Consider the following 20,576-nt stretch of genomic DNA (forward strand, 5'->3'; position numbering starts at 1 on the left):
AGCAGTCTAACGCATATGCGCCCTCAAGCACGTGAATCTTTTGTGACACCGTAGCGAATTCCTCCCCATTAGGTCAAAGTTCACAGCAAATGCTCGATTACACTTTCTACTGAATGAGGACATCTAGTGGAAGACATAGGAAGTGTTTCCAGATCCATAACTTGTTGGGAAGGGAGGGGGCGATGACGTCAAAGTTGCCCCAACTTTCAGGATTCCAAAACTAGTTTGGTAGATTGCCTGCCCTGTGAGTTCTGTTATACTCACAGACATAATTCAAATGGTTTTAGAAGCTTCAGGGTGTTTTCTATCCAATAATAATAATAATAATATGCATATATTAGCAATTTAGGACAGATTTTGATACAGTTCACTATGGGCACGCAATTCAACCAAAGGGGAAATACTGCCCCCTATCCTGAACAAGATTTATTAAGCACAGCTGACGGTACTAATGACATATTCTCCTTCCCCTATAAGAGAGAGAATGGAACCAGCAGAGGGGAGGGGAAAACTATCTGGAAGTTCGCCACCGAGACAGAGGAGCTATCCAGGAAGAACCACTAAGACGGTGACAATCCCGTGACTTTTGTTGTAGTTTAAAGATAATCCTATTGTGTTCCTGTTTCATCTGGAGAAGAAGATGTATGTTTTTCCTTGGAAGATTTTCATTGATTATGTTGGAGTGTTTGTGTTGACCAAATGCCCTCAATAGAGAACTGTGTTCAATCAAGAAAACCTACTCCTGACTCGTTTATTCCACCTTCCCGCTTTAGAGTGACGTCCAATTACTTGGTCCGCTCACATGTAGGACCAATATAGGCAGGTGCTCCTAAATTTCATGTGGTGTTCCTAAATTCTTTAAGTTGTAAGCACCAGTGCTACCAATCTTGTATTTTTATTTATAGCCCTGACACAGACAACATCTTAGAGTCATTATACTCCATATAGTGTGCTGTACATAAAACATGAATATCTCAAAAGTATCCTTCTGATTTAGCGTGTTTCTAGATAAATTGTTAGGAACAATATACTCTTCAAACACATACAATTTCCAGAGTGGGCTCTCTGGTACTTTTAATGATATGACAATATAGGTCATTAACCAATCACAGTCCTCCTTTAGGATTGCACAGGCCGTAAATCACCAGCAGAGGGAGTTGCCGTTGAATCCATTTTCCCATTCACTGTGTTGGTGGTGCTCATAAAATGTATGGTACCTTCCGAATTAGCAGAGAGCTCACTGGGAATGTGATGTACTTCTATATTGTTGCAAGCGATATGTCTTAAAATGAAAAAAAAGGGTACTATCGAGATATTTATAATATGTTAAAAGTTGAATACATTTGTGAAAATGTGTATTTCAGAATCTAGACATACTCCTTATATTAGAGCACAATGTAAGGAGTGTAATGACACCGTTTCAAGACTTTCTTTATCTAAGATTCTTGAATCCTTGGTTAATGTACAACTTTGTTCCTTTTTATCTGATTTTTGTATTTTTAAAATAAACCAATCAGGGTTTAGGCCTGGACATAGTAGTACCACAGCATCCACGCTAGTTGTTAATAATCTTGACAATGCCTTGGATGCTAAAAGAGCTGTGCTGCCTTGTTTATGAACCTGTCAAAGGCGTTCGACACTGTTGATCATTCTGTTTTGCTGAAGATGTTATCAAAAATAGGCCTGGGATATACAGTCTTTTTATGGTTTCAGAATTATCTTAGCGACAGAACTCCATGTTTACAAAAGCTGTTCCTCAGGGTTAAATTTTGGGTCCATCATTGTTCACCTTGTATATTAATGACATAGGAAACACTGTTAATACTTGTAACATTCATCTCTATGCAGATGACACAGTTTTGTATTCCTGTGCCACCTCGGTGTAACAGGCCATTCGTGAACTTCAGCATGACTTTGATTCAATTCATCACTTACAGATCTTAATCAAATCACTTACAGATCTTAAATATGTGTTAAATACAAGTAAAACCAAGCTCATGCTGTTCTCTAGGTCACAAAATGTTGACCCTGAGGATCTGCATATTTGCGCTACAAATGGAACCCAAATCGAGCTTGTTTCTCAATATAAGTAACTGGGTGTCAACAAAACAAAGGAGATGATCGTGGACTTCAGGAAACAGCAGAGGGAGCACCGCCCTATCCACATCGAAAGAACCGTAGTGGAGAAGGTGGAAAGTTAAGTTCCTCAACATACACATCACAGACAAACTGAATAGTCCACTCACACAGACAGTGTGGTGAAGAGGGCGCAAAAGCGCCTCTTCAACCTTGGGCTTGTCACCTAAAACCCTGACAAACTTTTACAGATACACAATCAAGAACATCCTGTCAGGCTGTATCACTGCCTGGTACGGCGAGTGCACCACCATCAACCGCAAGGCTCTCCAGAGGGTGGTGCGGTCTGCACAACGCATCACCGGGGGCAAACTACCTGCCCCCCCGACACCTACAGCACCCAATGTCACACGAATGCCAAAAGGATAATCAAGGACAACAACCACCCGAGCCACTGCCTGTTCACCCCACTACCATCCAGAAGGCAAGGTTCGTACAGGTGCATCAAAGCTGGGACCGAGAGACTGAAAAACAGTAAAGGCCATCAGACCGCTAAACAGCAATCCCTAACTCAGAGAGGCTGCTGCGTACATAGAGATTCATATCACTGGCCATGTGTATGTGACCAATAAAATGTGATTTGATTTGATAGATTGATATATAAAATCTGACTTATATCCAAGATTGTTTTTTATATCGAAATAAATCATACCCCAGTATTGAAAATAGGAGAAAGATTGTTAATACAACGCTTCTCCCTGTATTTTGATGATATTGTTTACATGCATTCGGCAACCTCTGTTTTGAAACCCTTGGACACAGTCCGCAATATGTTTTATCACAGGGGCCAATTTTAGGACCCATTGTAGTCTGTATAAAAATGTGGGATGGACCTCTCTGTCTGTAAGAGAGCTGCATTCTCTCTTTTATTTCATTACAAAGCAGTCTTACAGAAACTGCCTCCATATGTAACTTCATTAATGAAGTTAAGAATCATAAGTTACCAGACCCGTCTCAGGAATGGATAACACTAGAGATCCCTTCAGTCTCCACATATGTGGGAAAATGTGCAGTTTGTTTTTTGCCCCTAATATGTGGAACAATCTGCAGAGTTCACTGCAGTTACATGTGCTGGTGCCATGCAGGAATTTACGTTATTTATTATATAACTATATACTCTCTCACAATGATAATAATAATAATAATCATTTGGTGGGTGCTTATATTTGTCCTATTTCACACATACAAATGTGTATTAATATGCATGTGTGAATATGAAATATGTTTTTGGCATATCCCAACTCTCCCTGAGACACCCTCGGAGAGTGGGGTCATGGCCAGGGTCTGCCATTATCAACGGCAACCCTGGAGCAATTAAGATGAAGTGCTTTGCTCAAGGGCACAGACTTTTCACAAACAGGTATACGAATGCACACGCAAACACACTACTATAAACACCCCCAGTCTTCGCCTTCCTAATGTTGTCTCTCTTTCGTGTAAACATTCACACTCTCTCATTCCATAAAACAAACCCACCGGAACTCTCGCTCTTACCCCCATTTACTCTCTCTCACACACACACACACACACACACACGTCCAAGAGGAGCCTGCAGAATCTCACTCTAGACATCTGTAGATTCTGTACCTGAAAACATCACAACACTCCACAATGCTGTCATGACAACAGATTGCATTGCCGTAGCTAGCTACCTCTCTACCTCTGGATCAGGTAAGCAGTAGACCGCAGGTGTAGAACATAGAAGTAGAGCAACATACCTGTAGATCAGGAGCACACAGAATAGAAATAGAACATACTAGAAGAGATACATAGTTGCACTGATAGAAGGCTATAATATTATGCTATAGTTTTCAAATAGTGCAAAAAAATGTGCATAAAATGTCACAGGGAGAGTCTGATTGTTATCATTTCCCTAAAGTTTCCAATCAGTCAGCTTGTCAGAGATGAGGAGCTCTTATCTTAACAGAGGGAAGGCTGAGTCAATCATGGAGTGCTGCTGGGCAATTACACGTTAACAGAATGACGCTGAGACTCCGATTTTTCACTTCAAATGAAAGCCAAACAAAAACCATTGATTGCAAAGTTAAACAAACCAGTGATGGGGTCAATTTAAAGCCACTCAATTCAGGAAGGGATTTTAATTTAAAAACAGTGTAAGAGCTGTTTGAAAAGACGGCTTGAAATTTGGTGGGATGGAGTTTGGCCTGCCTAGTGACATCACCAGGCTGTAAATTAGTTAATAGACCAATAAGAAAGAGAGCTCCAAACCTCTTTCAATAACAGCTAGTTTTAAGTTTCCCCCTCCCCACTCAGACTACTCCCAGAAAGTCCTTGCTTGAGAAATTGCTCTTTGCTAAGAAGCTTTTTTAATTTTTTAAAATTACATTTTAATTAAAAATAAATCACAGTAAGGTACTTCATTGTTACCCAGAAATAATTTGATATTTAAACAAAAACGGCTGTATTGGACCTTTAAATATCTAATTCGAACTAAGATCCAAAGACATCTGCAGAAAGAACGGGGTGTCAACTATGACATGACACCTTGAGTTTGAAAAAATAAATTTTGGTTATTGAACTACAGTAAGTAAGGTGGATTAACACCCTGTAACAGAATTATGGTAACAGAATGACATCATGGGTCCCTGATCTGTACTATACAGAAATGCATAATTATGAATGTCATTCTCTTCATGGTGATGCATCCTGAATAGGTACACAAAGGTAGAAAAATGTAATATCCTCTACAGCATGTTTGGGTATTATTCTACACAGTGGCTATTATTCTAATGAGCTCTGCACTCAAACAAGACCACATTTGGTTGGTTTGGACTAGAGGTCGACCGACTATGATTTTTCCAACACCGATACCGATCATTGGAAGACCCAAAAAAGACGATACCAATTAAAATTGGCCAATTTTGATATATATATATATATATATATATATATATAAATATATTTGTAATTATGACAATTACAACAACACTGAATGAACACATTTATTTTAACTTAATATAATAAATAAATCAAATCAATTTAGTCTCAAATAAATAATGAAACATGTTCAATTTGGTTTAAATAATGCAAAAACACAGTGTTGGAGAAGAAAGTGAAAATGCAATATGTGCTATGTAATAAAGTTAAAGTTTAAGTTCCTTGCTCAGAACATGAGAACATATGAAAGCTGGCAATTCCTTTACACATGAGTCTTCAATATTCCCCGTTAAGAAGTTTTAGTTGTAGTTATTATAGGAGTTTTAGGACTCTCTCTCTGTATACCATTTGTATTTCATATACCTTTGCCTATTGGATGTTCTTATAGGCACTATAGTATTGCCAGCCTAATCTCGGGAGTTAATAGGTTTGAAGTCATAAACAGCGCTGTGCTTCAAGCATTGTGAAGAGCTGCTGGCAAACGCAGGAAAGTGCTGTTTGAATGAATGCTTACGAGCCTGCTGCTGCCTACCACCGCTCAGTCAGACTGCTCTATCAAATATCAAATCATAGACTTAATTATAATATAATAAACACACAGAAATACGAGCCTTAGGTCATTAATATGGTCAAATCTGGAAACTATAATTTCGAAAACAAAACGTTTATTCTTTCAGTGAAATACGGAACCGTTCCGTATTTTATCAAACGGGTGGCAACCCTAAGTCTAAATATTATGTTAAGATTGATTGTTGTTTATAAGATAAGTTTAATTCTAGTAATTTTAATTTAGTAATGTACTAAACTAGTTTTTTACTGTACTGTGGTTCCAGCTAGCCTCTGAGAATAACATTGACATATACACAGACCCAGTGACTGAGGTCATCAGGAAGCATATAGGTGATGTTGTTCCCATTGTGACTATTAAAACCTACCCAAATCAAAAACCGTGGATAGACGGAAGCATTCGTGCAGAACTCAAAGTGCAAATCCCCGCATTTAATCATGGCAAGGTGACTGGGAATATGGTCTAATACCAACAGTGTAGTTATTCCCTCCATAAGGCAATCAAACAGGCAAAACGTCAGCACAGAGACAAAGTGGAGTCGCAATTCAACGGCTCAGACACAAGACGCTTGTGGCAGGATCTACAGACAATCACGGATTACAAAGGGAAAACCAGCCACGTTGCTGACACCAACATCTTGCTCCTGGACAAGCTAAACACATTCTTTGCCCACTTTGAGGATAACACAGTGCCACTGACATGCCATGCTCACAAGGACTGTGGGTTCTCGTTCTCTGTGGCAGATGTGAGTAAGACATTTAAATGTGTTAACCCTCGCAAGGCTGCCAGCTCAGACGGAAGAATGATGTTCATTAACTATAGATCAGCCTTCAACACCATAGTACCCTCCAAGCTCATCATTAAGCTTGGGGCCCTGGGTATGAACCCTGCCCTGTGCAACGGGACTTCCTGACGGGCCATCCCTAGGTGGTGAAGGTAGGAAAAAACACCACTATACTGATCTTCAACACAGGGTCCCCACAATGGTTTATGCTCAGCCCCCTTCTGTACTCCATGTTGAGCCATGACTGTGTGGCCACGCACGCCTCCAATTCAATCATCAAGTTTGCAGAAGGCACAACAGCAGTAGGCCAGATTACCAACAATGACAAGACAGCCTACAGTGAGCAGGTGAGGGACTGGGCAGGGTGGTGTCAGGTTAATAACCTCTCCCTCAACGTCAATAAATTGAAGGCGCTGATCGTGGACTTCCGGATACAGCAGAGGGAGCACGCCCCCATCCACAGGGCCGCAGTAGAGAAGGTGTAAGCTTCAAGTTCCTCGGCGTACACATCATTGACAATCGGAAATAGTGGTGTTCAGTATAGTGTATAGTGGTGTTTTTTCCTCAGCATCGTGAGGAAGGCGCAGCAGCGCCTCTTCAACCTCAGGAGGCTGAAGAAATTCGGCTTGTCACCAAAAGCACTCACAAACTTCTACAGATGCACAATCGAGAGCATCCTGGCGGGCTGTATCACCGCCTGGTATGGCAACTGCACCACCCTCAACCGTAAGGCTCTCCAGAGGGTAGTGAGGTCTGCACAACGCATCACCGGGGGCAAACTACCTGCCCTCCACGACACCTACACCACCCGATGCTACAGGAAGGCCATAAAGATCATCAAGGACATCAACCACCCGAGCCACTGCCTGTTCACCCCGCTGCCTTCCAGAAGGCGAGGTCAGTACAGGTGCATCAAAGCTGGGACCGAGAGACTGAAAAACAGCTTCTATCTCAAGGCCATCAGACTGTTAAACAGCCACCACTAACATTGAGTGGCTACTGCCAACACACTGTCAATGACACTGACTCTACTCCAGCCACTTTAATCATGGGAATTGATGGGAAATGATGTAAATATATCACTAGCCACTTTAAACAATGCTACCTTATATAATGTTACTTACCCTACATTGTTCATCTCATATGCATACGTTGATACTGTACTCTATATCATCGACTGCATCCTTATGTAATACATGTATCACTAGCCACTTTAACTATGCCACTTGGTTTACATACTCATCTCATATGTATATACTGTACTCGATATCATCTACTGTATCTTGCCTATGCTGCTCTGTACCATCACTCATTCATATATCCTTATGTACATATTCTTTATCCCCTTACACTGTGTATGACAGTAGTTTTTTTTGGAATTGTTAGTTAGATTACTTGCTCGTTATTACTGCATTGTCGGAACTAGAAGCACAAGCATTTCGCTACACTCGCATTAACATCTGCTAACCATGTGTATGTGACAAATAAAATTTGATTGGATTTGATTTGATTTGATTTGAAATGGTCCACCCACACAGACAGTGGAGGTGAAGAAGGACCAACAGTGCCTCTTCAAACTCAGGAGGCTGAAGAAATTTGTATTGGCCCCTTAGACCCTCACAAACTTTTACAGATGCAGAATTGAGAGCATCCTGTTGGGCTGTATCACCGCCTGGTACGGCAACTGCACCGCCCACAACCGCAAGGCTCTCCAGAGTGTTGTGCAGTCTGCCCAACGCATCACTGGGGGCAAACTGCCTGCCCTCCAGGACACCTACAGCACCCAATGTCACAAGGCCAAAAAGATCAAGGACAACAACCATCTGAGCCACTGCCTGTTCACCCCGCTACCATCCAGAAGGTGAGGTCAGTAAAGGTGCATCAAAGCTGGGACCGAGAGACTGAAAAACAGCTTCCATCTCAAGGCCATCAGACTGTTAGATAGCCATCACTAGTCGGCAACCACCCGGTTATTCAACCCTGCACTTTAGAGGCTGCTACCCTATGTACATTGATTCCATGTCTATGGTCACGTTAATGATGAACACTAATCACTTTAATAACATTTACTCATTTAATTTGTATTATACTGTATTTTAGTCAATGCCACTCCGACATTGCCCAACCTAATATTAAAATATTTCTTAATTCTATTATTTTCATTTTAGATGTGTGTATTGTTAGATACTACTGCACTGTTGGAGATAGTGAAATGCTTGTGTCCCTACACCTGCTAAATATGTATATGTGACCAATACAATTTGATTTGTACTGTCCAAACTTCTAATACCCCTTCTCCAACTGTTTGACCATAAATCAAAGCCTTTACTTATTCCTCATTTTTAGGATGGAAATGTGTTAAAAATGTATATGTCTTCATTTCTCAAAAATATAGACTCAGCTTTCATTTAACACCAAATTTGATGTGCTCCTATGAACTTCACTTTAGTGCTCATAGGGCTTTTTACATGGAAATGCCATCCAGCATTCAGATGGCCTGTCAAAAAAAATACTCTTAAAGATGTGACAGAGGAGGAGAAAACGTCTTTATCAGTTCCTCACTGTCTGGAGGGATCCAGGATCATCAGACAGACGGACAAACAGGGTAGTGTAAAGAAGTGTCCATAAAGCACACAATGTCTTAGTTCTGACTCCTCATGGACTATAGGTTTACTGACAGTCAAGTGTATGAAGAATCTTTATTGAGTACACATGTGTGCGCAGACACAAACTTGCATGCTGCACACATACAGCAAGATGTGTGGATAATATTGGGCTACTGATCTGTAAACTGCTTCATGAGAAAAATGCATCATTGAGATTTATCAATTGATGTAACCACAGGCAAAATCAGGAAGGGGTGAGAAATCTACACTTCTCTACAGAAGATAATCCCATCAACCCTTTGCCCTGTTTGTCAACCCTTTGCCCTGTTTGCCAGTCTGCCAACCCAAAACATACCCCATGCTGCTTCTTACCCTCGTGCTAATCCAGTGGTTGTCAGAGTGGGTCCCCAGTCCTTATCCATAGGGTATTAGCGATTAGCTTACAGGACTCATCATTTACAGTAGGTTCTGACTATGACCCACTGTGAGATTCCTTAGAACTCATCCACTAAACCGAGTTTAGAGTATTAGGCAATTACTGTGTGTCAATGAGCTCTGTCTAATGAGGATATGGCAGATTGGATAACTAAGGCAGCTCCATCCGAGATGCCCTCGTTCACATCTCAATATAAAGCCTTTTATTATGAATGTAAGAACTCTTTATGAAGGACCAACGATGGCTAGATAACTTATGACAAATATATCCAGCCCCCTTTCACATCTTGGTATGAAGCCATATTACACAGACAGTCTTTGTGTGTGTGTGTGTGTGTGTGTGTGTCAGCCTTCCTGATTAGTTCTACATCTCTTATCTATAATCCTTTTTCATTTATGAGCCTTCCTTCTCTAAAAGTTAAAATAAAATCCTTGTGTGTGCGCTCGTGTCACATGTGTAGTGAAAATGTGTAGTGACAATTAGTGAAAAAGATGACAGTCGTTGCCATTGAATTTACATAGAGGCAGAGAGACAGTGTTTTTGGTAAAATAAAAATATATGGGAACAATTTAATGAATGTAAACTGTTTTTCTCTCACACAATACACTCCCCCAGCTGGAACATGCAAATCAATAACACCATTCACTAATAATAGTTTCCCTTTATTCAACGGAATAAAGAGTAGGAACAAATCTGTGTATGACACTGATGGTCTCTACAGTATAAAATAAAGAAGAGGATAACACAAAAGAGGAAGTATGAATTAAAGTTATTGAATGCAGCTAACAGAGACAGAAAAATGACAACAAGACACTGACTCGGTACTGGTACTCCTTGTATATGGCCTTGTTTTTGTTTTTATTGTGTTAATATCTCCTTTTTATTTAGAAAATATTTCTAAATATTTCTTACTTTTTAACTCTGCATTGTTGGGAACGGGCTCGTTCGTGTAAGTAAGCATTTCACTGTAAAGTCTACACCTCTTGTATTCGGAGTATTAGATTTGATATGATTTATTCCTCCTCTAGAATAAAGAATAACTTTAAGACCAGTTACGCACTGCTTATAATGAATAAATTATTTGTTCAACATTTATGGAGTCAGTACCAAACATTATTATCTTCACATTCTCCAAACAAATTGGGAATTGTAGCATTGATTGCACTTGATGTCATTGATACCTTCAGTATGGAAGAGAGTAGTAATGATCTGATCATTACCAATCTCATCACTGTGTTTTTAGATGATACAATGGCCCTTGTTCCATTTCTAAAATGTACAATTTCCTCCTCCCTTCCTTGAGGTAGACCTAATCCTTGATCTTCTATGACTGTAATGGTGGGAATGCATTTGAAGTGGTACCTTGCTGTCACCTATCCAGTAATGTTAGATCTGGGGCCTATGTATCAAGTGTCTCAGAATAGGAGTCCTGAGCTGGGATCAGGTCCTCCCTGTCCATTTAATCTGAATCAATGTGATCTACCTGTGGTCCCTGGTGCTCTGATGTGATTCTCATGCGAGGTTACCTGGTATCGCATGCTAACAATGCTGGCTGATTATGACTCACAAATCATTGTAATCCATAAACAACAATGAACAAAACACTAATCTGTTATCTGGTCTCGTGGGTGGGTATATGAAACAAACGTATAGCAACCCAACATTTGCAAGTTTGAATCTCATCACGGCCAACTTCAGCATTTTAGCAACTTTTCAACTACTTACTACTTTTACCTACTTTGCAACTACTTAGCATGTTAGCTAACCCTTCCCCTAACCCTTTAACCTAACTCCTAAATTTAACCCTAACTCATAGCCTAGCTAACGTTAACCAGCTAGATTACGTTAGCCACCTAGCTAGAATTCGTAACATATCATACGTTTTTCAAATTCGTAATATATTGTACATTTTGAAAATTCATAACATATAACATGATTGGTAATTCGTAACATATCTTACAAAATGGTTGATGGATATCCACAAATTAATACATATGATATGAAACGTAACATATACTAAATGGAGTATCTCGGATTTAAGTACAGAATAATACGAAATACTCTGATACCAGGTTGACATAGGCGGCTTGTCCATTTGCCTCTCAGAATGGTCATTTAAACTCCACTATACATGTCTTGGTAATAGAATAACAGGTAGACACTAAATTGATTATCATCAACTGTCTTGAGTGGATAGCCTTTCACCGGTTATTTAGACAGAAGTCCCAAACGCGCTTTTCTGTGACAAGGTAGGAAATTCATCTAACAGAGCTCCTATAAAAAGCGATTAGCCTATACTAAATCAACTAGCATGTAATCGATTTGAGTTCGTTTGCTGCAAGTAGGCTATATTTCTACATAGGCATAGGCTATCAATGATAAACAACTGATTTTCTGTCCGCGTCTATGCAGTTAGGTATAGCCTATATAGCCTACTACTTTTTATTGAACACCAGTATCGTCATTTGTCCATTGTCTCGATCTTTTTCCGCATCTGCCGTACACTCATGCTGTAGGCTACTGTAAAGCAGCAGGTAGCCTATCCAAAACGCAGATAAATTATTCATACAGTCACAAAGAGCCGCAGTACACCGAGATAAAGTCATTCTGTTTTACCTGAAATTATGGGGGGATTCCTTGAAGATACGGTGTTCGGTGTAAAAAAAAAATCCCAATGCGGTGTGTTTGTAATCTACAGTGGACTTTCACCCACAGCAAACTGTGGCAGCCTGACAAACAAGAGGTGTGGAACCTTCGTCACAGGTGACCACGCCTCTTCCGTGAATGTTCAGGAATAAACTAAAAACTCTATCAGTATGACAAAACTTAAGTTTGACAGAATGCTAGAAAATATCAGCAAATTAATTCTATACCTTTCTCTAAATGTTAGCATGTAGTTCTTGATTTTTTTCTGGCTTTTTCCATTCTTCCATTACATTTTCTCTCCATGAGTTTCATGGAAGTTGACAACTGCAATAAGAAGATATCAATGGGTACATTTGATCAATAATCATTCAGAACGGTGTCTGTGTAAATTAATTTTAAAAAACAGCAGTGTGTCCTTCCTTAGCTTAGCTGTACATCTACTATGTACTTACAGTGCCTTCAGAAAGTATTCATACCCTTTGATTTATTCCACATTTTGTTGTGTTACAGCCTGAAATCAAAATGTATTAAACTTTTTTTAAATCATCCATCTAGACACAATACCCCATAATGAGAAAGTGAAAACATGTTTTTATAAATTTTGCCACATTTACTGAAATTAAATAAATGTACATATCTGATTTACATTTATTCACACCCTGAGTCAATACATGTTGTAATAACCTTTGGCAGCGATTACAGCTGTGAGTCTTTCTGGGTAATAACACGACTCAGGATAAGACCCAGATGCAGACACAGGAGGCAAACAGTTAGAATCTCAGATGTTTATTACAAAAGAGGGGGCAGGCAAACGGCAGGTCCAGGGCAGACAGAGGTCGGTAATACAAGACAGCTTCAATAAGGGACAGAACGGCAGGCACACTCAGGATCAGGGCAGGCAGACGTCAGTAATACAAGACAGCGAACAAACAGGGACAGGGGTCTGTGAGACAGAGGTTTGATCCTAGACACATGAAAAGTGAATATGTATACGGAGGGTGCAGGGCAACAGAAGACAAACAGCAGAGGGGCTAAGAATCTTAGAGATGGGGAAAGGGCCGATAAAACGGGGGGAAAGTGTACGGGACTCCGCCCGAGACGATAGCGGGGAGCAGGGGTCTGGTGGCAGTCTGCCTGTTGCCGATTTGTGGAAGTGGTCTTGGGAGGAGCGTACTGGGCTCTCTTCTAGGTACGGCGAAAGTGGCGGATGAATATCTGGGCCCAGGGTATGCTGATGTCTGCCCCAGGGAAAAGAGACCAGTGGCCGAGCAGGGAAGGGTGTTGCGGGTGCATTCCACCCACACAAGTTGCTGGCTCCAGGTGGTGGGGTTGGCGGAGACAAGGCAATGAAGAGCTGTCTCCAGGTCCTGATTGGCTCGCTCCGACTGTCCGTTGGACTGGGTTGAAAATTGGAGGACAGGCTGGCCTACAACTCAATGAGGGTGCAGAACGCCACCAGAACCGGGACGAGAACTGAGGACCGCGATCGGAGACCATGTCTACCGGCATTCCATGGATCCAGAAAACATGCTGCACCATGAGCTGGGCCATCTCCTTGGCGGAGGGTAACTTTGGAAGGGGAATATAATGGGAGGCTTTGGAAAACCTATCCACCACCGTAAAGGATATGGGTGTTGCCATCTGATGGAGTGAGATCAGTGACGAAGTCCAGGGATATATGGGACCAAGGGCGCTGATGAACAGGGAGTGGTTAAAGGAGGCCAGCCAGAGCTTGCTGCAGCACAGGCGGCGACATACGCAGAGATGTCAGGAACCGTGGTGGGCCACCAATAAATATCAATCCGGGAAGAAGAAGGGTGTCGGTGTGTTTCATGATTAACTACTTAAATCAAATTTTAGACCTTGCAGTGAAATGATTACTTATGAGCACCTAACCAACAATGCAGTTTTAAAAAATACAGATAAGAAAAATAAATAAATGTAACAAATACTTAAAGAGCAGCAGTAAAATAACAATAGCGAGACTATATAAAGGGGGGTACCAGTACAGAGTCAATGTATGGGGGCACCGGTTAGTTGAGGTAATATGTACATGTAGGTAGAGTTATCAAAATTACTATAGACAATAATAACAGAGAGTAGCAGCGGTGTAAAAGGGGGGGCAATGCAAATAGTCTGGGTAGCCATTTGATTAGGTGTTCAGGAGTCTTATGGCTTGGGGGTAGAAGCTATTTAGAAGCCTCTTGGACCAAGACTTGGAGCTCCGGTATCGCTTACCGTGTGGTAGCAGAGAGAACAGTCTATGACTAGGGTGGCTGGTGTCTTTGACAATTTTTAGGGCCTTCCTCTGACACTGCCTGGTACAGAGGTCCTGGATGGTAAGAAGCTTGGCCCAAGTGATGTACTGAGAGGTTCACACTACCCTCTGTAGTGCCTTGCGGTCGCAGGCCGAGCAGTTGACATACCAGGCAGTGATGCAACCAGTCAGAATGCTCTCGATGATGCAGCTGTAGAACCTTTTGAGGTTCTGAGGACCCATGTAAAATATTTTCAGTCTCCTGAGGAGGAATAGGTTTTGTCGTACCCTCTTCACGACTGTCTTGGTGTGCTTGGACCATGTTAGTTTGTTGGGGAAGTGGACCACACTACCAGGTCTTTTACCTTCTCCCTATAGGCTGTCTTGTCGTTGTTGGTGATCAGGTAATCAGCAAACTTAATGATGGTCTTGGAGTCGTGCCTGGCCGTGCAGTCATGGGTGAACAGGGAATACAGGAGCGGACTGAGCACGCACCCCTGAGGGGCCCCTGTGTTAAGGATCAGTGTGGTGGATATGTTGTATCCTACCCTTACCAACTGGGGGCGGCCCATCAGGAAGTCCAGGATCGAGTTGCAGAGGGAAATGTTTAGTCCCAGGGTCCTTAGCTTATTGACGAGCTTTGAGGGCACTATGGCGTTGAACGCTGAGCTGTAGTCAATGAATAGCATTCTAACATAGGTGTTTTTTTGACCAGGTGGGAAAATGTAGTGTGGAGTGCAATAGAGATGGCATCACCTATGGATCTGTTGGGGCGGTATGCAAATTGGAGTGGGTCTTTGGTTTCTGGGATAATGGTGTTGATGTGAGCCATGACCAGCCTTTGAAACCACTTCATGGCTACAGACGTGAGTGCTACTGGTCGGTAGTCATTTAGGCAGGTTACCTTAGAGTTCTTGGGCACAGGCACTATGGTGGTCTGCTTGAAACATGTTGGTATTACAGACTCAGACAGGGAGAGGTTGAAAATGTCAGTGAAGACACTTGCCAGTTGGTCAGTGCATGCTCGCAGTACACCTCCTAGTAATCTGGCCCTGCGGCCTTGTGAATGTTGACCTGTTTAAAGGTCTTACTCACATTGGCTGCGGAGAGCTTGATCATATAGTCTTCTGGAACAGCTGGTGCTCTCATGCATGTTTCAGTGTTATTTGCCTCGAAGCGAGCATAGAAATAGTTTAGCTCATCTGGTAGGCTTGTGTCACTGAGCAGCTCTCAGCGGTGCTTCCCTTTGTAGTCTGTAATGGTCTGCAAGCCCTGCCACATCCGACAAGCGTTAGAGCCGATGTAGTACTTTTCAATCTTAGTCCTGTATTGACGCTTTGCCTGTTTGATGATTCGTTGGAGGGCATAGCGGGATTTCTTATAAGCTTCCGGGTCAGAGCCCCGCTCCTTGAAAGCGGCAGCTCTGGCCTTAAGCTCAGTGCGGATGTTGCCTGTAATCCATTGCTTCTGGTTGGGGTGTACGTACGGTCACTAAGGGGATGACGGCGTCATCGAAGCACTTATTGATGAAGCCAATGACTGATGTTGTGTACTCCTCAATGCAATTGGAGAAATCCTGGAACATACTTCAGTCTGTGCTAGCAATCACAGTACTCATGGTGTGATTGTGATAACATACAGGAACTCAAATCCTTGTGTTCACCTGGCCTAGAATACCTCACAATCAAATGGCGACCATATTACCTCCCAAGAGACTTCTCTTCGGTTATAGTCACAGCCATGTATATTACTGCAACGGCCCTCAAAGTACTTCACTGGACTTTATGCCAACTGGAAACCACATATCCTGAGGCCGCATTTATTGTAGCTGGGGATTTGAACAAAGCAAATTTGAGGAAAACGCAACCAACATATTGACTGCAGTACTCACGCTGCTAAAACACTCGACCACTGCTGCTCTAACTTCCTGGATGCCTACAAGCCCCTCCCCCAAATCTGATCACGACTCCATTTTGCTCCTCCCTTCCTGTAGGCAGAAACTCAAACAGGAAGTACCCATGCTAGGGACTATTCTATGCTGGTCTGACCAATCGAAATCCATGCTTCAAGATTGTTTGGATCACACGGGCTGAGATATGTTCTGGGTTGTATCCGAGAATAACACTGATGAGTATACTGATACGGTGACTAAGTTTATCAGGAAGTGTATAGGAGATGTTGTACCCACTGTGATTATTAAAACCTACCCTAACCAGAAACTGTGGATAGATGGCAGCATTCTGGCAAAACTGAAAGCTCGAACCACCACATTTACCATGGAAAGGTGACTGGGATTTTGGCAGAATACAAACAGTGTAGTTATTCCCTCCGTAAGGCAATCAAACAGGCAAAACATCAGTATAGAGACAAAGTGGAAAGTGGCTCTGACACAAGTCGTATGTGGCAGGGTCTGACACAAACACCGACGCCTTGCTTCTGGACAAGCTAAACACCTTCTTTTCCCACATTGAGGATACCACAGTGCCACTGACGCGGCCCGCTCCCAAGGACTGTGGGCTCTCCTTCTCCATAGCCGACGTGAGTAAGACATTTAAGCGTGTTAACCCTCGCAAGACGGCCGGCCGAGACTGCATCCCTAGCCGAGTCCGGGGAGAATGCGCAGACCAGCTGGCTGGAGTGTTTACGGACATATTCAATCTCTCCCTATCCCAGTAAGCTGTCCCCACACACATCAAGATGTCCATCATTGTTCCTGTACCCAAGAAAGCTAAGGTAACTGAACTAAATGACTATCGCACCGTAGCATTCACTTCTGTCATCATGAAGTGCTTTGAGAGGCTAGTTAAGGATCATATCACCTCGACCTTACCTGACACCCTAGACCCACTTCAATTTGCTTACTGCCCCAATAGATCCACAGACGATGCAATCTCCATCGCACTGCACACTGCCCTATCCAATCTGGACTAGAGGAATACCTATGTAAGAATGCTGTTCATTGCCTGTAGCTCAGCATTCAACACCATAGTACCCTTCAAGCTCATCATTAAGCGTGACACCCTGGGTCTGAACCCTGCCCTATGCAATTGGGTCCTGGACTTCCTGACGGGCCGCCCCCAGGTGGTGAAGGTAGGAAACAACATCTCCATTGCACTGATCCTCAACACTGGAGCCTCACAAGGGTGCGTACTCAGCCCCCTGATGTATTCCCTGTTCACCCATGACTGCATGGCCACGCACGCCTCCAACTCAATCATCAAGTTTGCAGACGACACAACAGTAGTAGGATTGATTGCTATCAATAACGATACAGCTTACAGGGTGGAGGCGAGGCTCTGGGAGTATTGTGCCAGGAAAATAACCTCTCACTCAATGTCAACAAAATAAAAGAGATCATCGTGGACTTCAGGAAACAGTAGAGGGAGCAACCCCCTATCCACAGCAACGGGACTGCAGTAGAGAAGGTGGAAAGCTTAAAGTTCCTCTGCGTACACATCACTGACAAACTGAAATGGTCCATCCACACAGACAGTGTGGTGAGGAAGGAACAACAGCGCCTCTTCATCCTAAGGAAGCTGAAGAAATATGGCTTGGCACCTAAAACCCTCGAAAACTTTTACAGATGCACAATCGAGAGCCTCCTGTCGGGCTGTATGGCAACTGCACCGCCCGCAACTGCAGGGCTCTCCTCCAGAGGGTGGTGCGGTCTGCTCAACGCATCACTGGGGGCAAACTACCTGCCCTCCAGGACACCTACACCACCCGATGCCACAGGAAGGCCATAAAGATCATCAAGGACATCAACCACCTGAGCCACTGCCTGTTCACCCCGCTGTCATCCAGAAGGCGAGGTCAGTACAGGTGCATCAAAGCTGGGACCGAGAGACTGAAAAACAGCTTCTATCTCAAGGCCATCAGACTGTTAAACAGCCACCACTAACATTGAGTGGCTACTGCCAACACACTGTCAATGACACTGACTCTACTCCAGCCACTTTAATAATGGGAATTGATGGGAAATGATGTAAATATATCACTAGCCACTTTAAACAATGCTACCTTATATAATGTTACTTACCCTACATTATTCATCTCATATGCATACGTAGATACTGTACTCTATATCATCGACTGCATCCTTATGTAATACATGTATCACTAGCCACTTTAACTATGCCACTTGGTTTACATACTCATCTCATATGTATATACTGTACTCGATATCATCTACTGTATCTTGCCTATGCTGCTCTGTACCATCACTCATTCATATATCCTTATGTACATATTTTTTATCCCCTTACACTGTGTATAAGACAGTAGTTTTTTGGAATTGTTAGTTAGATTACTTGTTCGTTATTACTGCATTGTCGGAACTAGAAGCACAAGCATTTCGCTACACTCGCATTAACATCTGCTAACCATGTGTATGTGACAAATAACATTTGATTTGATTTGATTTGTTTACATACTCATCTCATATGTATATACTGCACTCAATACCATCTACTGTATCTTGCCTATGCCGCTCTGTACCATCACTCATTCATATATCTTTATGTACATATTCTTTATCCCCTTACACTTGTGTCTATAAGGTAGTAGTTTTGGAATTGTTAGCTAGATTACTTGTTGGTTATTACTGCATTGTCGGAACTAGAAGCACAAGCATTTCGCTACACTCGCATTAACATCTGCTAACCATGTGTATGTGACAAATAAAATTGGATTTGATTTGACTGAAGCACATGGTGGATTGTTGCTCCCACACCGCCGTAGCCCAGGCGAGAGCCCTCCCGGCCATCAGCTATCTTCGAGCGGTCCGAGGGAAAAGAAGAGGGCTGCTACTCGAAGATGAGGGCGCACTGGAAGAGAAATGGCCGACAGGTTCCCGAATCTCTGGAGTAGCACTCCGGAGGAGGTAGGCAGGGTTCTCGGGAAGCCGGGATGAGCTGAGGAGACGCTCTGCTGACACCGGGGTTACTGAGAGGGTGGGAGGTTACTGTTGTGGCTGGCTGCCTAACAGAGAATCCGCAGAATTGCTCCAGCAATGTATTGAAAGTGCGGTCATGGAGTTCGGCCAAGGTCTGGAAAACTTCCATAAGATTTTGAAGTAACTCCTTGTGTCTTCCAATGGTGGCTCCTTGAGAGGAGACGGCATTGTGAAACTGGTCTGAGTCTGCTGGGAGGTTGGTAATCCAAGACAGCGTCAATAAGGGACTAAACGGCAGGCAGGCTCAGCACAGGCAGAGGTCGGTAATCCACAACAACATCAAACAAAGACAGAACAGCAGGCAGGCTCAGGGTCAGGGCGAGCAGAATGGTCAGAACCGGGAGGACTAGAAAACAAAAACAAGAGAAACTGGAAAACTGCAGAACACCTGGTAAGACTTGATAAGACTGGCAACAGACCAACAGAAAACACAGGTAAGCCTCCCGGGTGGCGCAGTGGTTAGGGGCGCTGTACTGCAGCGTGCCATCAGAGACTCTGGGTTCGCGCCCAGGCTCTGTCGTAACAGGCCGTGACCGGGATGTCTGTGGGGTGACGCACAATTGCCCTAGCGTCTTCTGGGTTAGGGAGGGCTTGGCCGGTAGGGATGTCCTTGTCTCATCATGCACCAGCGACTCCTGTGGTGGGCCGGGCGCAGTGCGTGCTATCCAAGGTTGCCATGTGCATGGTGTTTCCTCTGACACATTGGTGCGGCTGGCTTCCGGGTTGTATGCGCGCTGTGTTAAGGTTGGGTTGTAGTTGGGTTGTGTATCGGAGGATGCATGACTTTCAACCTTCGTCTCTCCCGAGCCCATATGGGAGTTGTAGTGATGAGACAAGATAGTAGCTACTAAAAAACAATTGGATACCATGAAATTGGGGAGAAAAAGGGAAAAAAACAAGAAAACGCAGGTATATAGGGGAAAATGGGAGACACCTGCTGGGGGGTGGAGACAAGCACAGGACAGGTGAAACAGATCAGGGTGTGACAGGTATGTCTCTAAGAGCTTTGCACACCTTGATTTTACAATATTTGCACATCATTTATTTATTAATTCTTCAAGCTATGTCAGATTGCTTGTTGATCATTTTCAAGTCTTGACATAGATTCTAAATCAAAATGTAAATGTAAATGTAAATACACCACTCAGGAACATTCAATATCATCTTGATAAGCAACTCCAGTGTATATTTGGCCTTGTCTTCAGGTTATTGTCCTGCCGAAAGTTACAGTTGTATCCCAGTGTCTGTTGTAAAGCAGACTGAACCAGGTTTTCCTCTAGGATTTTGCCTG

General features: G+C 42.9%; 1 protein-coding gene across 1 annotated transcript in view; it reads right to left on the minus strand.

The window, feature by feature from the left end:
- The window catches only part of LOC112256491 (semaphorin-4G), a 45,852-nt gene extending 33,684 nt beyond the window's left edge, over positions 1-12,168 (minus strand). Inside the window, exon 1 of the mRNA XM_024429800.2 lies at positions 12,045-12,168. The gene's annotated coding sequence lies outside the window, so the exon portion shown is untranslated. The remainder of the gene's footprint in view (positions 1-12,044) is intronic.
- Between the last annotated feature and the right edge of the window lie 8,408 nt (positions 12,169-20,576).

The sequence above is a fragment of the Oncorhynchus tshawytscha genome, linkage group LG01, assembly GCF_018296145.1.
Source record: "Oncorhynchus tshawytscha isolate Ot180627B linkage group LG01, Otsh_v2.0, whole genome shotgun sequence".
In the NCBI taxonomy this organism is placed as follows: Eukaryota; Metazoa; Chordata; class Actinopteri; order Salmoniformes; family Salmonidae; genus Oncorhynchus; species Oncorhynchus tshawytscha.